The 25,084-nt window shown below is 39.4% G+C and overlaps 1 pseudogene; it reads left to right on the top strand.

Annotated features, from left to right (window-relative positions):
• The first annotated feature begins 7,390 nt into the window (after positions 1-7,390).
• On the top strand, positions 7,391-8,009 carry LOC124974864 (ran-specific GTPase-activating protein-like; annotated as a pseudogene).
• Positions 8,010-25,084: the final 17,075 nt, after the last annotated feature.

Raw genomic sequence — 25,084 nt, 5'->3', positions numbered from 1 at the left:
CAAGTTAGTCTCACCAGTCATAAAGAGTATTGGGCTTTAATGTCAATGTCTATAACTTTACAGTTACCCCCTTTTATCTAACTGGGGTGTGTATTATCTGTCCTATAGGTGATGGCTTACTATTTCAAGTTACCTAGATTGTGTGTTCTTGAAGTAGTACTTCTGCAAAACATCAGTCAGGTAACAGTTATAGAATTTACAAGGAAAATACAAAATGGAATCACCAACAGCAAAACCTTCTGTTTGTGCAATACCTATCTTGAATTTTGGCTGAGTTATTCATTACATCCCCTGTTGAGATCACAGTAATCTTTACAACATACATCAATCTTTTGAACACGACTTTAAATGAGTTAAAGTTTGGCTTATTTTGGAGCCATTCTAACCTGCAGCAGGGTGGGAGGGAGAGTGTTATCACAAATCTCAGGTAAAGTGTTCTAATTTTGAAGCTGATTTTTATCTCTTTTGCCATGACCAGCACGACCAAATTCTCAGGTTCAATGAGGGGCAAAGGAGGATTAGAAAATAAAGATTTATAAACACAGATTTTGAAGATTAAGCAGGGATTAGATAGAGATCTGTTCTCTGATGGAAATGCAGATCTAAAGAGTTACACCAGCAATCTTTATTTATTTATTTCTCATTATCAGGTTAAAGACTATGTAAGCATTACTCTTTGTTTTCAGGAAAATTACAGAGACTAGGACATCTATGTAACTTTTTCAGAGCTACAAAGTGCAATGTTAGGAGCTCTGTGTAGCTCTCAAGAAAGTCCACTATTCAAAGTTACTGTAAGGCAGGCAGGAACCAGAGAAAGGAGTTGACGAAACACTGTGGTTATCTAGCAAAAGAATTCCTTCCTTCCCAGGAGCTGTGTGCCTGAGATCAATGTCAGAGCTGATAGGACTTCTGCACAGAGCCTCCCCAGGGAGGGCACTGCCACAGCAGTTAGACATCTTGTGCCCCTGCACGGGAACACTCCCAGGCATTGGGCATGCCACAGCCATGAGGTCAGAGACCCCAATCTCAGTCACTATTGTCCCATTTTCCACTATTGCCCTTCACATTCTTTCTTAATGACCATTTTACAAAGTTTGCATATTTTGCTTCCAGAGCCTATATAAACATTAGTTAACATAATATAACATTATATCTAAAATATAAATTACCATCACTGACAAGCTTAACTTGGAGAACAGCAGTCTGACAAATTTTCTGCATTAAAAACTTGTGTACCCTCTTACATTGATGGTGGGGCTGCAAATTAGTGCAGCCACTCTGGAAAGCAGTGTGGAGACTCCTTAGAAAGCTTGGAATGGAACCACCATTTGACCCAGCTATCCCACTCCTTGGCCTATACCCAAAGGACTTAAAATCAGCATATTACAGAGATACAGCCACATCAATGTTCATAGCTGCTCAGTTCACAATAGCCAGATTGTGGAACCAACCTAGATGTCCTTCAATTGATGAATGGATAAAGAAAATGTGGTATATATATATACAATGGAATATTACTCAGCCATAAAGAATGATAAAATTATGACATTTGCAGGCAAATGGATGAAACTGGAGAATATCATGCTAAGTGAGATAAGCCAATCTCAAAAAACCAATGGACGAATGATATCGCTAATAAGTGGATGATGACACATAATGGGGGATGGGAGGGGTTAGTGTTAGGGTTAGAGTTAGGGTTAGGGAGGGGGGCAAGAATGGAGGAAGGAAGGACTGTATAGAGGGAAAAGAGGGGTGGGAAGGGTGGGGGGAAGGGAAAAAATAACAGAATGAATCAAACAACATTACCCTATGTAAATTTATGATTACACAAATGGTATGCCTTTACGCCATGTACAAACAGAGAAACAACATGTATCCCATTTGTTTACAATAATAAAAAAAAGTCAAAAAAAAAACCAAAAAAAACCTTGTGTACCTAGAAGATAGGAACCTATTTAATATAACCCTGTAAATTAATCAGATATCTTGAAAAAACACATTTGAGTCATCCCACACATGTCAAATACTTATTTTACGGTAAAAACCAAGATATCAGATAGGTATATTGAACAGTATCTGCGATCTCTTTTCTGTTGGAGAAAAGTTCTAGAAACAATTGATTAATATCAATTAACATTCTTAAACTTGACTACCTGGAGACTTGTGAGGTAAGCCATGATATCATGCACATGATTTTTGGACACACATAGACAGACAACACGATATACACATAACAGAAAAACAAAGGCCTTGTAGTTTTTATAGGTGAAATTTCCATTGCAATGTAACAGATGTCCAAAAACCCAAGTTGAATAAAAATAAGACTGATTAAAAAACATCAATGTTATGAGCTCAAAAAATATAAAATTTAAGAAAAAAAAACAAGAGTCCTGGAAAAATGACACGCCCGTTAATAATTACTTTGTTGGAGTTCAGATAAAAGGCTCTTTGCACCTGTGGGGAGAGTTATGTTCATTAGGTGGACCTGGTCAGCATGATCTTGTGGTGCTTATTGGATGCAGGGTCATTAGTCTGGGGTGAGAGTGGAAGAAAGACATGCCAGATGAGATCATAAGTCTGGGAAAGATATCTAAATTCCTTAATATAAGTAGAGGAGTCAGCAGAGAAAGACCCTTCTCAATCTGGGAAAGATCTTGGAGTGAGAATGGAACATTGATTTGCACAATGCCCTCTGCACCAGCAGCCACTGGGGGAGGACAAAGGAGGTCCGGGTTGAGTCAGAGAGGGGCTGATAAGATCAGGTGTGTGCGCTAATAAGAGAGGTGGGGAGGAGGAGGGACCTTCCAAGGAAGGAGAAGGAGGAGAAAGAGGAGGTGGAAGTCTGACCTGAGTAAAGAGGGGGAGCAGTTTGGGACTGCCCCTGGCGAGGAGAAATTGGGTGATGGAACAGGTAGAAAAAAGGACAGGGCAAGCGCACAAAATCCAAAATGCTTGCAAATCGTCTGGCGGCTTTTCTGTCCTGCAGCAATTGAAAGTCAAGAGTGCCCTCTGGTGGGCATTTTGAGACATTATCTAAAACATATTGCCCTTTATGGTATAAGTCTTGGGCAAGTCCTAATTTAGTGAAATTACGGTAGAGGTAGCCCAAAGGAGTTTGAGGGTGTAGGGGGGATCCCAATGTTTCTCATTAACCATTCAGTTTTACTTGGGGGTGCACAGAAGCGGAAAATGGTGTCCCAATTCCCGCTTGTGAACACCCGAAAAACAGCAAACAGGCCAAAAGCCTAAACGTCTTTCGACCTTTGGGGGTCCGGAATGGAATAAATGGGGTGACTAACTGGAGGTTAGGATGTCTCCACAGCTACCAGAGCCCAAACGGAAAGACGGGGGTCTGTGGCACACGCGACTTACAGAAAGACCTTGTTTATTGGGTAGTAAAAATCAGAATGGCCAAAGGGAAAACCCAGGGAACTTACCCCATCTGTTGCCGGATAAAGAGAAATGGGATGGAGCGGAACGGAACAGAGCCGAAAGGAACGGAATCTCCTGGTTTGTCTGAGGGAGAGGATGAACCTCAACCCCGACAAGGGAGGCCTGAAAACCCTCACGGGTTTCAGCACCAAATGTAAGCTCAAGGGCGAGGGTTGGTGGCCAAACAAAAGTGGACAGAAATGGCCGAAGCAAAGCTTTATTGGAATTTGTCTCTCAGGCGAAATTCCCAGCACCCTGGGGTACAGGTCAGGGCTGAGAGCCAGAGAAAATTACACATGGCCCCGGCTGCCCAGGGTCTTTATAAGCCAGAATAGGTGGAGGGAGGCTTGAGGATTTAGTGCCCCCTGGGGTTGGCTGGGGATTCCCTTGATCAACAGGCAGTTGCAAGACTCCACTAAGGTTTATCTACGGTCTGATTGGTTGTTCTTTGGCGTTGACTGCCTGGTGCCCCACTCTCTGCACTTGCAATGGGTTGCCCGTTGTCCTGCTCCCTCCCAAGCAGCTGCTTAAATTCGACCTAACACTTAGTGTCATGCTATGAAAAATTCCCCTCTCTTTCTCTCAATGAGCTATTCACATGTGCATGCTTTCCACAAGAGAGGGTTAACACCCACCTGTAATCTACCTCTTCTGCATTCCTCTTGAACAGTCCCTGTTTGGGCACAGTTCTCATTGTACACCCATGTGGACAAGGAAAGGTTTCCTGTCAGAGGGATGAGCTGGCTGTGAAATCCTCACTAAGAAATTTATTTATCATCAAGAAAGACAAGAGACAATTTTCTTTTGAATCAGGGGCATGAACAATTGAGCCATCCACTTGAGTGGACTGGCTCTCACAAAATGGAGGAGCCCACATTTTCTCTATTTATAGCAGTACAGATCAAAGGAGGGCCAGTAGGGGCTTCTTCCTTGAGAAACAGGATGGGTTGGAGTCAAACAAGCCATTTTGCTCTAGCTGGTTATTCCACCAGGGTCTACATTTTCTGGCGGTGGGTTACTCCAGGCAATCTGGAACAATTTCTCATAATTGTCAGCTCCTGAGAGCCAGTTTTCCACGTCTAATAGCTCAACCAGCCTGGTTTTTAATTTGCAGGCCATAGATGGCACCCTGCACTAGGGAAAGATCCAATGTTTGCAATCAAGAGAACATTTATAAAATAGAAAGGGATTTAAACTGACATAGTTATAGGGAAAACCAGTAAGTGTGAATATTAACTCTGAGTAGGCAATGCGGATTCATATCTAAGTAAAACTATGTGACTTGAAGCATCCTGATTACTTCAAGATTCCATAAAGGACAAAGTTGTTAAAAAGCCTTACTTCTAACTTCTAACTAATCCAAGATATATGATGCATCATCGTTAACCATAGTGACACACCATGCCATGGAACTCCAGGACATTCCTCCAACCTACTGTAAAGTCATACCCATTGAGCAAGCTCCCTCCTTCTCCTTTCCCTACCGTCCCTGATCTCTGTTAAGCACTATTCTGTTGTTCTGATGTCAACTTTTCTATATTTCACTGCAAGTGTAGTATTTGTTTTCCAGTGGCTGGCCTATATCACTTATAATGTCCATCCATGTTGCCATAAATGATAGAACTGGTGCCTTTTTTAGACTGCATATTCCATTGCTTATATGTGCCACACTCTTTTTATCTGTTCATTAGTTAACAGACTTAGCTACCAGAGAATATTATCAGACTAGGGGATATGACACAACACCAACATTCAGTGACAGTGAAGAGTGAGGGAGAGGAGATCCAAGATGGTGGACTAGAGGGAGGCTGCATTCCTTGTCACTCTGTGACTCTGGATTAAAGCAGAAGAAATACTGTTTCTCTGCAAGGCAGTCACCACTGCCCATGGATCCCCTGCTGTTTACCTTCCCTTCATAGTCTGTGATCACCCACCATCTACCAGCATATTACCTGCCTTTTCAGTGCAGATCATTCAATGACCACTGCCTGTCATCCACCATTTGCCCATTTGTCCACATCTTGCCTGCCCATCAATTGCCTTTAACCTCCACATCACTCACTGATCAACTTCCATCCACTGATCCACTGCCCTTAGCCTCCAGATCACCACAGACTGTCAACAGATTCACTTTCTGCCCACTATTGCCTGGAAGTCCATTGTCACAGTACCTGCAGGATTGGTTACACAGCCAGTGCCATCTTGGGACACTAGTCAGGGTCTGCAGTTTAGCCATCACGACCACCGCCTTAAGCTCAGGGTGCTGCCAGCTTGGTCTGGGAACACAGGTCAGGACCTGGAGATATATTGGGGTACATGCAAGTATGGTCGCACATCAGGTCTTGTGTCAAGTGTGGTATTGACTGCCATCTGGCTGCCTCTCTGCAGGGTCACTCCTTTGTGTGAGAGAATCCCTGGTGTCTTCTCTGCAAATTGAAAGGGCATTGAGATCTTGCTCCTGCAATAAGACAGGACCTGTGGAAGCTGAAGCACAGGTCCATCAGATTGCAGCTGGGTCTGCAGGGGTTAGTCTGGGACTGACAAGCCTGTGGAAAGCCAGAGACCTGGGGCAGTTCCCTGGGGGGCAAGGTTGAAGAACCCGGAGAAAACTGGACTCTCTCCAGCTCACTGAGTCCTGAAGTAGGAACAGAAGCAGGAACGGAAGGGGCCAGTTACAAAGGATGGAAAGACTGGAAAAGGTGTGAGGGCATCTTCCTATTGGTTCTCCCACCCAAACGGTCTGCCACCCACTGGACTGGAGCTAACATGAAACTTAGGACAACCCTGCCTATTGGTGGAGAAGGGAAGATGAGAAAATTTTTCAAAGTCAACAGAAGCAATCATTCAACTTTCTACTGAGACTTTCCTACTTTTTTTTGTCTTTTGCTCTCTCTCACACTTCTACCATCATTGAATCCAATTATTTTTCACTCATCAATTTATTGAGGAAAGGGATGTAGGAGTAGTATATTACAGATTGTGTATTCTTATATTTTTACTTCTTTAAGAATCCATATGTACTTTTTCTGTCAAACCTCCGTCTCCCTGGGTTCTCTTCCTCACTTCTCTCATACTAACAGCCAACCTCTATGAATTCCTCCGTTGCTCTTACTATAAATTTTTACCTCCATCTTCTCTCCCTCTCCTTCATAAACATCACATCTTACACTACTTCTATTCCCTCACTGTTCATCTTTTAAAACAGTAGACATTTTTAGCAAATTTACTGTTTAGATTTTACACAATAATTGAACACTTCATTTGTTTATTGTAACAAAACTGTAAATGCCTTAATAGGTGCCATTTGGTTTAAGGCAGTATATAATTTGCACTGGGTGCTGTTAAAATTTTTCTCTCCCTTAAAGGTGAGGTACACTTCAGGGACAATGTAACTCTACAGTGTATAATCTGTACTGCCTCTGATCCATAGCAGATGAGAAGACACACAAACAACATGAAAAAACAAGGGGACAAAGCAGCTCAAACAAACCAAGATGTTCCAGCAATATGATCCATAGACAATATGGTAGAAGAAATCTCAGAGAAAGAGTTGAGAGTTAGAATGATATTCAAAATAAAGAATGACATTAGAGAGAATATACAGGAAGTGGAAGGTCACTTCAATAAAGAGGCAGAGATTATAAAAAGGAATCAAGCAGAAATTCCTGAAATGGAGGAAACAATAAACCAAATTAAAAATTCAGTTGAGAGTATTACCAACAGACTAGACCACTTGGGAGACAGAACCTCAGACAATGAAGACAAAATATATACTCTTGAAAATAAAGTTATGGTGGCGCATTTCCCCCTGTGGGGGGGGTCAAAGATCCATTTGGATCTACGGTGGGGGGAAGAGCGGGCAGGTGGGCGGCTGCGGCTGCGGCGCGCGACCAGCCGCCTAGAGGACGCGGAGTCAAGGAGGACGAACCAGCTGAGCTGCCACTGCTGCCTCCTCCCCATGGCGGCTGCCAAGGACCCTCATCAGGACCATGATACCTCTACTGAGAATGCAAATGAGTCCAACCACGACCCCCAGTTGGAGACAATAGTTTCGCTCCTTGAGCAAGAAATTAAAACGCTGGAGGAAGATGAAGAGGAACTTTTAAGATGCGAGCAAAGCTATTTCGATTTGCTTCAGAGAACGAACTTCCAGAGTGGAAGGAACAAGGCACCAGCGAAGTCAAGCTCCTGAAACATAAGGAGAAGGGGGCCATTGGCCTTCTCGTGAGGAGGGATAAGACCCTGAAGATATGCACCAACCACTATATCACACCAAAGATGGAACTGAAGCCAAATGCTGGCAGTGACCGCCCGGGTTTGGAACCCATGCTGACTTTGCTGACGAGTACCCTAAGCCCGAGCTGCTTTCCCTCCACTTCCTAAACTCTGAGGATGCACAAAAATTCAAAGCAAAGTTTGAAGAATGCAGGAAAGCCATTGAAGAGAGAGAAGAAAAAGTAGGACTGGGAAAAAATGATAATGCTGAAAAAGTGACTGAAAAGCTGGAAGCTCGTTCTGTGAAGGAGGAGAACAAGGAGCCTAGAGAGGAGACCCAGGAGAAATTGGAGAAGCAATGAGTCGTCTTAATTTCTTTTCCCTTTTCTTTTCTTCTTTTTCTCTTTTAATTTTGCCCTGCCCCTCCTTTTGGGTTTATTTTTATTCTGTTATGTTTTCATAAGGGACTTTATATAAAGAGCTGAATTCCAAAATTCAGGTTTTTTTCTTAAGTTTTTACCCTATTGAAGATGATTTGAGAAAATCCATTCCCCAGTCATGAAAATGTGCTGTGCTAACTTTCTTTTCCATAGTGGAAACACTTATTTATAGTCATCAAAAATAGTGAATAAAAAATGCATTTGAAATCTGAAAAAAAAAATAAAGTTATCTGCAGAGAGAGGATGGTAAGAAACCATGAACAGAACTTCCAGGAAGTATGGGATAATGGGAAAAGACCAAGTTTAAGATTTATCAAAATAGATTAAGGCATGGAGATATAAACCAAAGGAAAGCACAATCTTTTCAAAGACATAATATAACAAAATTCCCAAATCTAAAGAACAAAATGGAAAATCAAGTTCAGGAGACTTACAGGACCCCAAATGTACAAAGTTACAGCAGACCCACACCAAGGCACATTATAATGAGAATAACTAACAGAATAAGGATAGAATGTTAATGAATGCAAGAGAAAAAATCAAATTACATATAGGGGGAAAACAATTCAGATTTCAGCTGATTTCTCAACCCAGACCCTCAGTGCCAAGTGATCCTGGAATAACATGAAACAAGTTCTGAAAGAAAATGGAAATAAACAAAGGATTTTATATCCAGAAAAATAAAGCTTCAGATTTAAAGATTAAATAAAAACCTTCCATAATAAAAGAAAAGTTAAAAAAAATTTACATCTAGAAAGCCTGCACTATAGAAAATTCTGGGGAAAATACTTCCATGAGAGGAAATGAAAACAAAAACATGAAAACCAGCAAAGGTAGGAACTACGCTAAAGGGAATGTTAATCAAAGGAGAAATTAAGTCAAGTTAAAAATAAAAATGACCAGGTATACAAATCATATCCCAATAATAACCCTGAGTGTTAATGACCTAAGTTTGTCAATCAAAAAACAGACGGACCGACTGGATTAAAAAAAAAACAACAATATACTATTTTCGAGACACTCAGCTCATAGGAAAACACATCCACAGATGGAAGGTGAAAGGATGGGAAAAAACATCATGCACAAGGACTGAATAAACAAGCAGGGGTTTCCATCTTCATATTAGACAAAGTGGATGTCAAAACAATATTAGTCAGAAGGGATAAAGAAGAACATTTCATACTGCTTAAGGAATTCATACACCAACAAGACATGACAATCATGTATATATGCCCCCCAAAATGGAACATCTACATACATCAAACAAATCATTCTCAATTTCAAGAATCAAGGAAAATAACACAATAATGCTAGGGGACCTTAACACTCCTCTCTCACCACTGCATAAATCTTTCAAACAAAAACTCAATAAAGAATTTGTAGAAATAAATACTACAATCAATGATTTAGACTTAAGGGACATATAGAGAATATTTGATTCATCATCCAGCAAATACATTTCTCCTTGTCAGCACGTGGATCCTTCTCTAAAATAGATGATATGTTATGCCTCAAAGCAACTCTCAGCAAATACAAAAAAACAGAAATAGTACCCTGCATTCATAATGGAATGAAACCAGATACAATGATAAAATAAAAAATAGAAGCTACTCCAACACCTCAAGACTGAATAGCATGCTATTAAGTGATAAATGTGTAAAAAAAATCAGGGAGGAAATAGAAAAATACTTAGAGGTAAATGAGAACAACAATGAAAAATCAAATTCTGTGGGACATCATGAAGACAGTGTTCAGAAGAAAGTTCACTGAATTGAGATCATACATTAAAATAATCAAAAGTCAACAAATAAATGACCTAATATTACACCTAAAACCCTAGAAAAGAAGAACAAATCAACACCAAGAGCAGCACAAAACAGGAAATAATTAAAATCAGAGCGGAAATTGATGAATTTGAAAGAAAAAAAATTGAAAAATTGACAAAACGTTGATTCTCTGAAAAACTAAAAAAAATTGATAAGCCCTCAACCACACTAACAAAGAGAGAGAGAAAACCCAAATTACTAAAATTTGTGATTAAAAAGGAAATATCACAAATAATACTACTGAAATACAGAAGATAATTAGAAACTATTTGAAAATTTACAGTAAAAAAAGTAGAAAAACGTAAGACATTGACAAATTTCTAGAGACATATGATCTACCCAAACTGAAGGATTTAAACAGATCAGTTTCAAGCAATGACATAGAAGACAACATCGAAAGCCTACCACCCAAGAAAAGTCCAGGACCAGACAGACTCTCAGCCAAGTTCTATAGACCTTCAAAGAACAATTAACACCAGTACTCCTCAAATTATTCCATAAAAGAGAAAAGGAGGAAACCCTTACAAACTCATTCTATAAGTCTATTATTACTCTGCTATCATAACCAAAGACACATTGAGGAAAGAAAACTACAGACCAATATCCCTGATGAACATAGACAAAAATATTCTCAATAAAATTCTGGCATACAGAAACACATTACAAAGATAGTTTACTACAATCATGTGGGGTTCATCCTTGGAATGAAAGGTTGGTTCGACATACCAAAATCAATAAACATAATACATCACATCAATAGATCAAAAACAAACATCATATGATCATCTCGATGGACACAAAAAATGAATTCAATAAAATACAGCACCTTGTCATGTTCCAAACACTAATCAACCTAGGAATAGTAGAAACATATCTCAACATTGTAAAAGTTATCTGTGCTAAACCCAAAGCCAACATTGTTCTAAATGGAGAAAAATTTAAAACATTCCCTCTAAAAACTGGAACAAGACAGGGATGCCCTCTTTCACCACTTCTATACAACATCATCCTTGAAACTCTAGCCAGAGCAATTAAGCAAAAGAAAGAAATGAAAGAGATATGAATAGGAAAAAAGAACTCAAACTATCATTGTTTGCCAGTGACATAATGCTACATTTAGAAAATCAAAAAAATTCCACCAGAAAACTTCTAAACTCATAAATGAATTCAGCAAAGTAGCAGGATAAAAAATCAATACCCATAAATCAAATGTATTTCTATACATAAACAAATACACTGCAAGAGAATTAGGAAAACTACCCCATTCACAACAGCCTCAGAAAAAAGTTAAATAAAATATTTGGGAATCGATCTCACAAAAGAGGTGAAAGATCTCTACAATAAAAACTAGAGAACACTAAGGAAAGAAATTGAAGAAAAACTTAGAAGATGGAAAGATTTCCCATGCTCTTGGATAGGCAGAATTAATATTGTCAAAATGGCCATACTACCAAAGTGTTATACAGCTTTAATGCAATTCCTATTAAAATCCCAATGACATTCTTTATGGAACTAGAGAAAACAAAATTGAAAATCATTTGGAAAAATAAGACTCAGAATAGCCAAGGCCATCCTTAGAAAGAAGAGTGAGGCAGGAGGCATCACAATACCAGACCTTAAATTATACTAAAGAGCAATAGTAACAAAACTGTCATGGTATTGACACCAAAATAGACATGTAGACCAATGATATAAAATAGAAGACACAGAGACAAACCCATATAAATACAATTATCTCATACTAGACAAAGACACCAAAAACATACTTTGGAGAAAAGATAGCCTATTCAACAAATGGTGCTGGGAAAACTGGAAATTCATATGAAACAAAATGAAATTAAACCTCTATCTCTCACCCTACAGAAAAATCAACTCAAAGTGGCTCACAGACTTAGGCACTAGAAGAGAGACCCTGCGTCTAACAGAAGAAAATGTGGGCCAAAATCTTCACCATGTCAGCGTAGGACCTGACTTCTTTAACAAGACTCCTAAAAAGCAAGAAGTAAAATTAAGAATCAATAAATGGGATGGATTCAAACTAAAAAACTTCTCAGCAAAGGAAACAATAATGTGAAGAGAGAACCTACAGAATGGGAAAAAATCTTTACCACAAGTACTGCAAACACCTCAAATACAGTACTAATCTCCAGGATATTAAAAAAAATTAACCCAACCAATAAATGGGCTAAGTAACTGAAGAGACACTTCACAGAAGAAATACAATCAACAAATATATATGAAAATATGAAAAACTGTTCATCATCTCTTACAATGAGAAAAATGCAAATCAAAACTACTCTAAGATTTCATCTCACTCCAGTCATAATGGCAATGATCAAGAATATAAGCCATAACAATGTTGGCAAAAAATGTGGAGAAAAAGGTACACTCATACATGGTTGGTGGGACTGCAGATTGGTGCAACCTCTTTGGAAAGCAGTATGGATATTCCTAAGAAAACTTGGAATGGAACCACCATTTGACCCAGCTATCCCACTCCTCAGTTTATATCCAAAGGAATTAAAATCAGCGTACTACAGTGATGTGGCCACATCAATGTTTATAACAGCTCAATACACAATTACTAAACTATGGAACCAACCTAGGTGCCCTTCAACAGATGAATAGATAAAGAAAATGTGGTACGTATACACCATGAAATAGTACTAAACCTTAAACAAGAAATTATTGCTTGTGCTGGTAAATGGATAGAACTGAAGAATGTCAGGCTAAGTGAAATAAGCCAATCCCAAAAAACCAAAGACTGAATGTTTTCTCTGATAAGCAGATGCAGATCCAGAGTGGAGGGTGGGTGGGAAAAAATGAAGAAACTTTGGATTATGCAGAGGGGAGGGAGGGAAGGGTGGGGTGATGGTAGAACAGACAGCACAATGGAAGATAGAATGAGACAGACATTACCCTATATACATGTATGATTGCACTACTTGTGTGACTCAGAACAATGTACAGCCAAAGGAAGGAGCAGTTATGCTCCATTTGTGTACAATGTGTGAAAATGCATTCTACTATCATGGATAAACAATTGGAACAAATTTAATTTTTTTAATAGAGAAATTTCCCTCCTTAAACACAGTGTATTAATCGACCTTAATGAGTATAATATTGACATATTTTGAACTAATCTATCATATGTACTCCACTCATTGAACAAGTAGTGTCATTTCAAGACTTTTTTTCTTCCAGTTCTGAATCAAGTCTAGGTTCAGGTATTATGGTGCCTCTATCTCATTAAAAAACAATAGCCTGGAATGCAATTAGAAATGAATGATAAAATAACAAACAAAAACTACTCATACACCTGGAGACTAAATAATATGCTATTGAATGATACAATGATAACAGAAGACATCAGGAAAGAAATAAAAAAAATTCTTAGTAAATGAGAACAATGACACAACATATCAAAATCTCCGGGACACTATGAAAGCAGTACTAAGAGGAAAGTTCATTGCATTGAGCTCATACATTAAAAAAATACAAAGTCAACAACTAAATGACCTAACATTACATCTCAAAGCCCTAGAAAAAGAAGAACAGATCAACACCAAAAATAGTAGAAGACAGGAAATAATTAAAATCAATGAAATTGAAATATGAGAAACAATTCAAAAAATTGACAAAACAAAAAGTTGGTTCTTTGAAAAAGTAAACAAAATTGATAAACCCTTAGCCACACTAATGAAGAGAAGGAGAGAAAAAATTCAAATTACTAGAAGTCATGATGAAAAAGAAAATATCACAACAGACACCATTGAAATACATAATTAGAAGCTACTTTGAAAATTTATACTCCAGCAAAATAGAAAATATCAAAGACATTGACAAATTTTTAGAGACATATGATCCTCCCAAACTGAATCAGGAAGACGTACACAATCTAAACAGATCAATTTCAAGCACCAAAATAGAAGAAGCCATCAAGAGCCTACCAACAAAGAAAAGCCCAGGACCAGATGGATTCTCAGCCAAATTCTACAAGACCTTCAAAGAAGAACTGATACCAATACTCCTCAAAGTATTCCAGGAAATAGAAAAGGAGAGAACCCTTTCAAATTCGTTCTATGAGGCTAGTATCACTCTGATACCAAAACCAGACAAAGACACATCAAGGAAAGAAAACTTTAGACCAATATCCCTGATGAACATGGATGCAAAAATCCTTAACAAAATACTGGCAAATTGCATACAAAAATATGTTAAAAAGATAGTGTACCATGATCAAGTGGGGTTTATCCCAGGGATGTAAGGTTGGTTCAACATCCGGAAATCAATAAATGTAATTCATCACATCAATAGACTTAAAGTTAAGAATCACATGATTATTTCAATAGATGCAGAGAAAGTGTTTGATAATATACAGCACCCCTTCATGCTTAAAACACTAGAAAAAATAGGAATAGTAGAATCATACCTCAACATTGTAAAGGCTATCTATGCTAAACCCATGGCCAACATCTTTCTTAATGCAGAAAAACTGAAAGCATTCCCTCTAAAAACTGGAACAAGACAGGGATGCCCTCTTTCACCATTTCTATTCAATATCGCCAGAGTGATTAGACAGACCAAAAAAAATTAAAGGAATACAAATAGGAAAAGAAGAACTAAAACTGTCACTATTTGCTGATGATATGATCCTATATTTAGAAGATCCAAAATCTCCACTAGAAAATTTCTAGAACTAATAAATGAATTCAGCAAAGTAACAGGATATAAAATCAATATGCATATATTTGATGCATTTCTATTCATAAGTGATGAATCCTCTGAAAGAGAAATTAGGAAAACCACTCCATTCATAGTAACCTCAAAAAAATAAATAAATAAAATATTGGGAATTATTTTAACAAAAGAGATGAAAGAGCTCTACAATGAAAACTACAGAACATTAAAGAAAGAAATTGAAGAAAACAGTCGAAGATGGAAAGATCTCCCATGTTCTTGGATAGGCAGAATTAACATTGTCAAAATGGCTATTCTACCAAAGGTGCTATACAGATTCAATAAAATTCCAATTAACATCCCAATGACATTCCTCATAGAAATAGAGAAATCAATCATGAACTTCATCTGGAAGAACAAGAGACCTCAAATAGTCAAAACAATCCTGAGTAGAAAAAGTGAAACAGGAGGTATCACAATACCAGACATTAAGCTATACTACAGAGCAATAGTAACAAAAACAGCATGGTATTGGCACCAAAATAGGCAGACCAATGGTACAGAATAGAAGACACAGAGACAAAATCACATAAATACAGTCACCTCATACTAGACAAAAGAGCCAAAAATATACAATGGAGAAAATATAGCCTGTTCAACAAATGGTGCTGGCAAAACTGGAAATCTATATACAGTAAAATGAAATCAAACCTCTATCTCTCACCCAGCACAAAACTCAACTCAAAATGGATCAAAGACATAGGAATTAGACCAGAGACCCTGCACCTAAAAGAAGACAAAGTAGGCCCAAATCTTCATCATGTTGGCTCAGGATCAGACTTCCTCAACAAGACTCCTAAAGCACAGGAAATCAAAGCAAGAATCAATAAATGGGATGGACTCAAACTAAAAAGCTTTTTCTCAGCAAAGGATACAATCAAGATTGTGAAGAGAGAGCCTACAGAGTGGGAGAAAATCTTTTCTACACGCACTTCAGATAGAGCATTTATCTCCAAAATTTATAAAGAACTTAAAAAACTTTACGCCAGTCTTTCCATGGGGCGATCCAAGATGGCGGACTAGAGGGGGACTGCATCCCCAGTTGCGCCAGAACCCAGGAGTTAAGAAGGGGAGGCATTGAGAGACTCGGGCAAAAATAGAGCCACAGGTGAGTCTGCCCACAGGGCAAAGCTCGGCCCGGGTGGCAGGCCCAGATAGAGGTGGCTTATCAGAGCAGGGCAGGGCATTTAGAGTCTTCCACAGGCAGCCCTGCGCACTCCAGCGCTGGGCCCCTCCCACACAGCCAGCTTCTCCAGGTTCTCGGAGCAGGCCCCCTAGTGAGAGCCTTTCTGATCAGAACAAGCTCCAAGTCCCGGAGCCAGCGCGGCATACTCTGGCCTGCAAGCGGCTTCAGGGACCAGGATAGGGCAGCCAGAGACTTACACAAGCAGCCTGGCCCCCTGCGGTGGGAGGCGCCTTTCAAGGCTAGCTTCTCAGAACAGACCGCCCAGTGAGAGCCTTTCTACATAGAGTCAGCCACAAGTCCCCGAGCCAACTGAGAGCTTTGATCTGCAAGCAGCCTCTGGGATCAGGGCAGGGCAGCCAGAGACTACTTCAGGTGGCTCTGCCCACTCCGGCCACAGGCTCTTTCCACGGGTTGATCCAAGATGGCGGCCTAGAGGGTGACTGCATCTCCAGTCACTCCAGAACCCAAGACTCAAGAAGGGGAGGCATTGAGAGACTTGGACAAAAATAGAGTCACAGGGTGAGTCTCCCCCACTGGGCGAAACTTGGCCTGGGCAACAGGCACAGATAGGGGTGGCTTATCACAGCAAGGCAGGGCAGCTAGAGTCTTCCCCAGGTATCCTTCCACACTCCGGCGGTGGGCTCCTCCCACACAGTCAGCTGCATGGTGCAGGCCCCCAGTGAGAGCCTTTCCGCACAGAGCCAGCTCCAAGCTCTGGAACCAGTAGGGGGCTAGGGGCAGCTTTCTTCGGAAGCACTGCATTATCAAGTTCCTCCAAGACTTCAGGCTACTGAAGGCTGGGAGGTGATACACTAGAAATCTACCGGGACACTATAAGCCAATAGAGGAAATCTGCAATATCTCAGGGTCCCACTGACAGCTGACCAATATGAGAAAACAAGGGAAGAAAATGTCCCAAACAAACCTAGATACTACATCAATAAAACCCAATGACAGCACAGCAGAAGCAATGTCAGAAAGGGAGTTCAGAATGTACATAATTAAAACAATCGGGGAAGCAAATGAGAAGATGAAAGAGCAAATGCAGGCATTGAAGGAGGAGATGAAAGAGCAAATGCAGGCATTAAATGATCGCACCAATCAACAGTTAAAAGACCAAATACGGGAAGCACGAGATCATTTCAATAAAGAGTTAGAGATACTGAAAAAAAAAAAAAACTGAAATACTTGAAATGAAGGAAACAATAAACCAAGTTAAAAACTCCATAGAAAGCATAACCAATAGGATAGAACACCTGGAAGACAGAACCTCAGACATTAAAGACAAATTATTTAATCTTGAAAATAAAGTTGGCCAAACAGAGAAGATGGTAAGAAATCATGAACAGAATCTACAAGAATTATGGGATATCATGAAAAGGCCAAATTTAAGAATTATTGGGATTGAGGAAGGCTTAGAGAAACAAACCAAAGGAACGAACAATCTATTCAATGAAATAATATCAGAAAATTTCCCAAATCTGAAGAATGAAATCGAAAACCAAGTACAAGAGGCTTATAGAACTCCAAATATACAAAATTACAACAGACCCACACCAAGGCACATAATTATGAAAATACCTAACATACAAAATAAAGACAGAATTTTAAAGGTCGCGAGAGAAAAGAATCAAATTACATTCAGAGGGAAACCAATACGGATATCAGCAGATTTTTCAATCCAGACCCTAAAAGCTAGAAGGGCCTGGAACAACATTTACCAAGCCCTGAAAGAAAATGGATGCAAACCAACAATCTTATACCCAGCAAAACTTACCTTCAAATTTGATGATGAAATAAGATCCTTCCATGATAAACAAAAGCTAAAAGAATTTACAAAAAGAAAGCCAGCATTACAGAACATTCTCAGCAAAATATTCCATGAGGAAGAGATGAAAAACAACGATGCAAATCAGCAATAGGAGGCACTAGCCTGAAGGAATAGCCAAATAAAGGAGAAACCAAATCATGTCAAAAAACAAAGATGAGTCAAATGACTGGGAATACAAATCATATCACAATAATAACCCTGAATGTTAATGGCCTGAACTCATCAATCAAAAGACATAGACTGGCAGATTGGATTAAAAAGAAAAATCCAACAATATGCTGCCTGCAAGAGACTCAGATCATAGAAAGAGATACCCATAGACTAAAGGTGAAAGGATGGGGAAAATCATACCATGCACACGGACACAGCAAAAAAGCTGGAGTATCCATCCTCATTTCAGATAACGTGGACTTCAAGCCAAAACTAGTCAGAAGGGATAAAGAAGGACATTACATGCTGCTTAAGGGAAGCATAAATCAGCAAGACATAACAATCATAAATATCTATGCCCCGAACATTGGCTCATCCACGTACGTCAGACAAATCCTTCTCAATTACAGAAATCAAATAGAGCACAACACAATAATACTAGGCGATTTTAACACACCTCTCTCACCACTGGATAGATCGTCCAAACAAAAATTGAATAAAGAAACCATAGATCTCAATAACACAATCAACAATTTAGACTTAACAGATATATATAGAATATACCATCCAACAAAGAACGAATACACTTTCTTCTCAGCAGCACATGGATCCTTCTCTAAAATAGACCATATTTTATGCCACAAAGCTACTGTTAGCAAATACAAGAAGATAGAGATACTACCTTGTACTCTATCAGATCATAATGGATTGAAATTAGAAATAAATGACAATAAAAAACAGAAATTTCTCCAATACCTGGAGATTAAATAATACACTATTATATGATGAATGGATAACAGAAGACATCAGGAGGGAAATTAAAAAGTTCTTAGAATTAAATGAGAACAAAGACACATCATATCAAAATCTCTGGGACACTATGAAAGCAGTACTTAGAGGAAGATTTATTTCATGGAGCGCATTCAAAAAAAGAAGTAGAAATCAACAAATAAACGACTTAACACTACAGCTCAAAGCCCTAGAAAAAGAAGAGCAGACCAATACCAAAAGTAGTAGAAGACAGGAAATAGTTAAAATCAGAGCCGAAATCAACGAAATTGAAACAAAAGAAACAATTGGAAAAATTAACAAAATAAACAGTTGGTTCTTTGAAAAAATAAACAAAATTGATAAACCCTTAGCCACACTAACAAAGAGAAAGAGGGAGAAAACTAAAATTACTAAAATTCGGAAAGAACAAGGAAACATCACAACAGACACGAGTGAAATACAAAACATAATTAGAAGCTATTTTGAAAATCTATACTCCAACAAAACAGAAAATCTCGAAGACATCAACAAATTTCTAGAGACATATGAATTACCTAAACTGAACAGGGAGGACATACACAACTTAAATAAACCAATTTCAAGCATGAAATAGAAGAGGTCATCAAAAGCCTACCAACAAAGAAAAGTCCGGGACCAGATGGGTTCTCAGCTGAGTTCTACAAAACCCTTAAAGAAGAGCTCATTCCAATACTCCTCAAACTATTCCATGAAATAGAAGAGGAGGGAACCCTCCCAAACTCGTTCTATGAAGCCAATATCACCCTGATACCTAAACCAGACAGAGACACATGGAGGAAAGAAAATTTCAGACCAATATCCTTAATGAACATCAACGCAAAAATTCTCAACAAAATTTTAGCAAATCGCATACAAATATATATTAAAAAGATAGTGCACCACGATCAAGTGGGTTTTATCCCAGGGATGCAAGGTTGGTTCAACATTGGAAATCAATAAATGTCATTCACCATATCAACAGGCTTAAAGTTAAGAATCACATGATTATTTCAATAGATGCAGAAAAAGCATTCGATAAAATACAGCATCCCTTCATGCTCAAAACACTAGAAATAATTGGGGTAGTGGGAACATTCCTTAACATTATAAAGGCCATCTACGCTAAGCCCATGGCCAATATCATTCTAAATGGTGAAAAACTGAAAGCGTTCCACCTAAAAACTGGAACAAGGCAGGGATGCCCTCTTTCACCACTTCTATTCAACATCGTCCTTGAGACTCTAGCCAGAGCAATTAGACAAACCAAAGAAATTAAAGGGATACGAATTGGAAAAGAAGAACTCATACTATCTCTGTTCGCTGATGACATGATTATATATTTAGAGGAACCTGGAAATTCCACCAGAAAACTTTTAGAACTCATAAGTGAATTCAGTAGAGTAGCAGGTTACACGATCAATGCACATAAATCCAATGCTTTTTTACACATAAGTGATGAATCTTCAGAAAGAGAAATTAGGAAAACTACCCCATTCACAATAGCATTGAAAAAAATAAAATACCTGGGAATCAATCTCACAAAAGAGGTGAAAGACCTCTACAATGAGAATTACAGAACACTAAAGAAAGAAATTAAAGAAAACCTTAGAAGATGGAAAGTTCTCCCATGTTCCTGGATAGGCAGAATTAATATTTTCAAAATGGCCATACTACCTAAAGTGCTATACAGATTCAATGCAATTCCAATTAAAATCCCAATGATGTACCTTGCAGAAATAGAGCAAGCAATTATGAAATTCATCTGGAAGAATAAAAAACCTAGAAGAGCTAAAGCAATCCTCAGTAGCAAGAACGAAGCAGGGGGTATTGCAATACCAGATCTTCAACTCTACTACAAAGCAATAGTAACAAAACTGGCATGGTATTGGTACCAAAATAGACAGGTAGCTCAATGGTATAGAATAGAGGACATGGACACTAACCCAAATAAATACACTTTTCTCATACTAGACAAAGGGGCCAAAAATATGCAATGGAGAAAAGATAGCCTCTTCAACAAATGGTGCTGGGAAAACTGGAAAACCATATGCAACAGAATGAAATTAAACCCCTATCTCTCACCCTACACAAAACTCAACTCAAAATGGATCAAGGACCTCGGAATCAGACCAGAGACCCTGCATCTTATAGAAGAAAAAGTAGGTCCAAATCTTCAACTTGTTGGTTTAGGATCAGACTTCCTCAACAGGACTCCCATAGCACAAGAAATAAAAGCAAGAATCAACAACTGGGATAGATTCAAACTAAAAAGCTTTCTCTCAGCAAAGGAAACTATCAGCAATGTGAAGAGAGAGCCTACAGAGTGGGAGAATATCTTTGCCAACCATACTTCAGATAGAGCGCTAATTTCCAGAATCTATAAAGAACTCAAAAAACTCTACACCAAGAATACAAATAATCCAATCAACAGATGGGCTAAGGAAATGAACAGACTCTTCACAGAAGAAGATGTACAAGCAATTAACAGATATATGAAAAAATGTTCAACATCCCTAGTAATAAGGGAAATGCAAATCAAAACTACCGTAAGATTTCATCTCACCCCAATTAGAATGGCGATTATCAAGAACACAAGCAACAATAGGTGTTGGAGAGGATGTGGTGAAAAAGGAATACTCATACATTGCTGGTGGGGTTGCAAATTAGTGCAGCCACTCTGGAAAGCAGTATGGAGATTCCTCAGAAAGCTTGGAATAGAATCACCATTTGACCCAGCTATCCCACTCCTTGGCCTATACCCAAAGGACTTACAATCCGCATACTACAGAGATACAGCCACATCAATGTTCATAGCTGATCAATTCACAATAGCCAGATTGTGGAACCAACCTAGATGCCCTTCAGTTGATGAATGGATAAAGAAACTGTGGCATATATATACAATGGAATATTACTCCACAATGAAGAATGATAAAATTATGGCATTTGCAGGCAAATGGATGAAATTGGAGAATATCATGCTAAGCGAGATAAGCCAATCTCAAAAAACTAAAGGACAAATGATCTCACTGATAAGCGGATGAGGACATATAATGGGGATTGGGAGGGGTTAGCATTAGGTTTAGGGTTAGGTTTAGAGTTAGGGATAAGGAGTGTGGTAAGAATGAAGGAAAGAAGGACTGTATAGAGGGAAAAGAGGGGTGAGAGGGGTGGGGGGAAGGGAAAAAAATAATGAATCAAACATCATTGCCCTATGTAAACGTATGATTACACAAATGGTATGCCTTGACTCCATGTACAAATAGAGAAACAACATGTATCCTTTTTGTATACAATAGTAATAAAAATAAAAAAAAAACTTTATGCCAAAAATACAAAGAACCCAATCAATAAATGGGCCAAGGAACTGGACAGACACTTTACAGAAGAAGACACAGGCAATTAATAAATATATGAAAAATTGCTCAACATCTCTAGTAATTAGAGAAATGCAAATTAAAACAACTCTTTTACATTGCTGGTGGAGTTGCAAATTGGTGCAGCCACTCTGGAAAGCAGTATGGCGAATCCTCAGAAAACTTGGGATGGACCCACCCTTTGACCCAGTTATCCCACTCCTCAGTTTATACCCAAAGGACTGAAAATCAGCAAACTACAGTAACACAGCCACATCAATGTTTATAGCAGCTCAGTTCACAATAGCTAGATTGTAGAACCAACCTAGATGCCCTTCAATAGATGAATGGATAAAGAAGCTCTGGTATATATACACAATGGAATACTTCAGCCATAAAGAAGAATAATATTATGGTATTTGCAAATAAATGGATGGAACTGGAGAATATCATGCTAAGTGAAATAAGCCAAGCACAAAAAAACAAAAGCTGAATGCTTTCCCTGATAAGTGGACAATGATATATAATGGGGGGGGTGAGAGAAAAATGGGGGAACTTTAGATTATATAGAAGGAAATTAGAGGGAGGGAGTATGAAAAATGGTGGAATGAGACAGACATCATTACCCTATGGACATGTATTATTACATGAATGGTATGAATCTACCTCGTGTGCAACCATAGAAATGAAGTGATGCACCCCATTTGTGTACAATGAATCAAAATGCAGTTCGGAAAAAAATTAAAAGATAAATAAAAAATAATAAATAAATAAATGAGTCAGAATACTATAGTGATAGAGCTACATCAATGAATATAACAGCATAACTCACAAGAGCCAAGTTTTGCAAATAGCCCAGGTACCTATGAACATGTGTGTGGATTAAGAAAATGTGGTATAAATATACGGTGGAGTGCTACTGAGTCATGACAAAGAAGGAAATGATGGCATTTGCCAGTAGATGGATGAAACTGGAGAATATCAAGCTAGCCAAAATAAGACAGAGTCAGAAAGCAAAGGGTTAAATGTTTACCTTCATATGTGGAAAGTAGAACAAAATGAGTGGGAGATGCATAGGGGTGCTGTGACATAAAAAGATAGAGGGAAGATCAGTGGAGGAGAAGAAGGGAACTGAGTGGGTAGGGAGGGAGTGAAGGGAAAGGAGAGGAAATGCAGAAGGAAATAGCCAAAATCATGCTGTGTGCATGGATAAATACTCCACAGTGGATCTCCCTTAATGCATGTCTATAAAGTCTGCATAAATAAATAAATAAATACTCGAAGGTAGAGGAGAGGTAAGGGGGGAGGAAAGCAGAGTTACTGGGGACAGAGTGGAGCAAATTCCATTCCATGCATGAAAGGTTCCAAAAAATGAGCCCAATGATTCTCTATAACCACAGTGCAAAAATAAAACCATAGGAAAGTAACCATTTTGCTCTGTCAAGTGGGTGGGGTTCAGAACCTCCTCATTCAATTCATGGGGTTGGTGGGATGATGTAACGGACAGCATGCAATAAGAGTTTGAAATGTTGTAAAACAGGTCAGCACCCATAATTATTGGATATTCAGTGTCACTGTGATTGCCGTGACTCTCTAGAATTACTGGGCAATACTAAGAATGAAACAAAATTCATGGAACAATTTCCTTTTATCTGGGGTATTGCAGTTTTCCCCCTCTAGGCTTATAGTGACCCTATAGGTTTCCAAAACCTTTTCTGACAATGAGCTTCAAGGCTCCAGCAGGCGTCTCAGGAGTATCCAAGGTGGCCGCTCTGGCTTCCAAATGTGTTGGCAAATGGGGAGCTGCAGTTCAGGGTGTGGACGTGGTTGGTTGGAGGTCCTGGAGGTCGGGTGTGTTTGGTCTGGTTGCGGGATCCTGGAGGCGGGGTGCAATCAGTCAGTCGGGGGGTCCTGGTGGCAAGGAGCAGTCAGTCTCTGTGAGGGCCCCAGAGGCAGGGAGTGATCGGTCGGGCTGAGGGATCCTGGAGACGGGGCTCAGTCAGTCTGGCCAGGGGTCCTATGGGGCCTGTCCGTTGTCTTAAAATGGCAGCAGCCACGTGTAACCAAACCTGCAGGTACTGTGACAGTGAACTTCCAGGTAATGGCAGGCAGCTGGGTCTCCACAGGCGGTCTGCAGTCAGTTTGCTGACTGCTGTCAGACAATCGGGAGGTGAACCTCCGGTGGTGGATGATGGATAGGTGAAAAGTAGGCGAAGGACAGGCAAGAGGCAGGCAAATGGTGGATGATAGGCCCCTCAACAATTTCCTTTTATTAAAGGTTGCTTTTATCTTAATGTGAATTGTACTCCACCTGTCCAGAGCACGTGTACCCCTGCAACTTTGCCTGATTAAATGTCACTTTCCTTTCAGCCAGAATTACACTCATGCCCCAGTTCTTGGTCACTCTCTTAGGGATGCACACAGCAGCTGTGCCATGTCGGAGTTAGGTTCAGTATCAGCAGCTCCCATTTGAATACACAAGTGCTCAGGATTGTGGGAAGCCAACCTTATCTAGCAGAATCAGACGATGTTGAGGTGTGGGACACAGAGGCCTGGCTTCCAGGAACTAGCAGTCATGGAAATGTGTAGCACTGTGTGGGAGTGGTTCCCTGTCTAGTTTCCTTGAGTTAGTACAGGGTCCTGCCTGTCCTACTCTACTCCAACCTGTCCATCACAGAAGAAGCTCCTCCCGTTCTGGGCCCCTTTACCTGTGTGTCTACAAATAAAAGATAGTTGGACTACTCCATGTTGTTAGAGGCCAGCTCTGGTGTGGTCAGACCCATCATGTCCCCCTCTCATTTAAAAAGAGTATTGACTCTCGGGTGTTTATTGATTAGATAAGTTGATGGGTAATTGATTGATTATACCCAACATCATCCTCCAGTAGTTCACCCTTTTGTCATCCATGTGGGTCGTGACTTAGAGACCCCCACACAATACATTACTACTCCCAGGAATTAGCAGGAAGAGGGGAAAGTGTTTTTGCTCCTGATGACCCAATAGTCTGCCTGAAGCACTGTGCCTTCAATGTGGGGTTGATGTCATTCACCACACTGTGGTGACAGTGCAGGTGTGTCCTTACACATTCCTGGCATCAGGAATCACAATGCACGTGCTCC

The sequence above is a fragment of the Sciurus carolinensis genome, unplaced genomic scaffold (assembly GCF_902686445.1).
Source record: "Sciurus carolinensis unplaced genomic scaffold, mSciCar1.2, whole genome shotgun sequence".
Lineage (NCBI taxonomy): Eukaryota > Metazoa > Chordata > Mammalia > Rodentia > Sciuridae > Sciurus > Sciurus carolinensis.
Note: the sequence above shows the minus strand (reverse complement) of the source record. Positions and strands in the feature narration are given on the sequence as shown.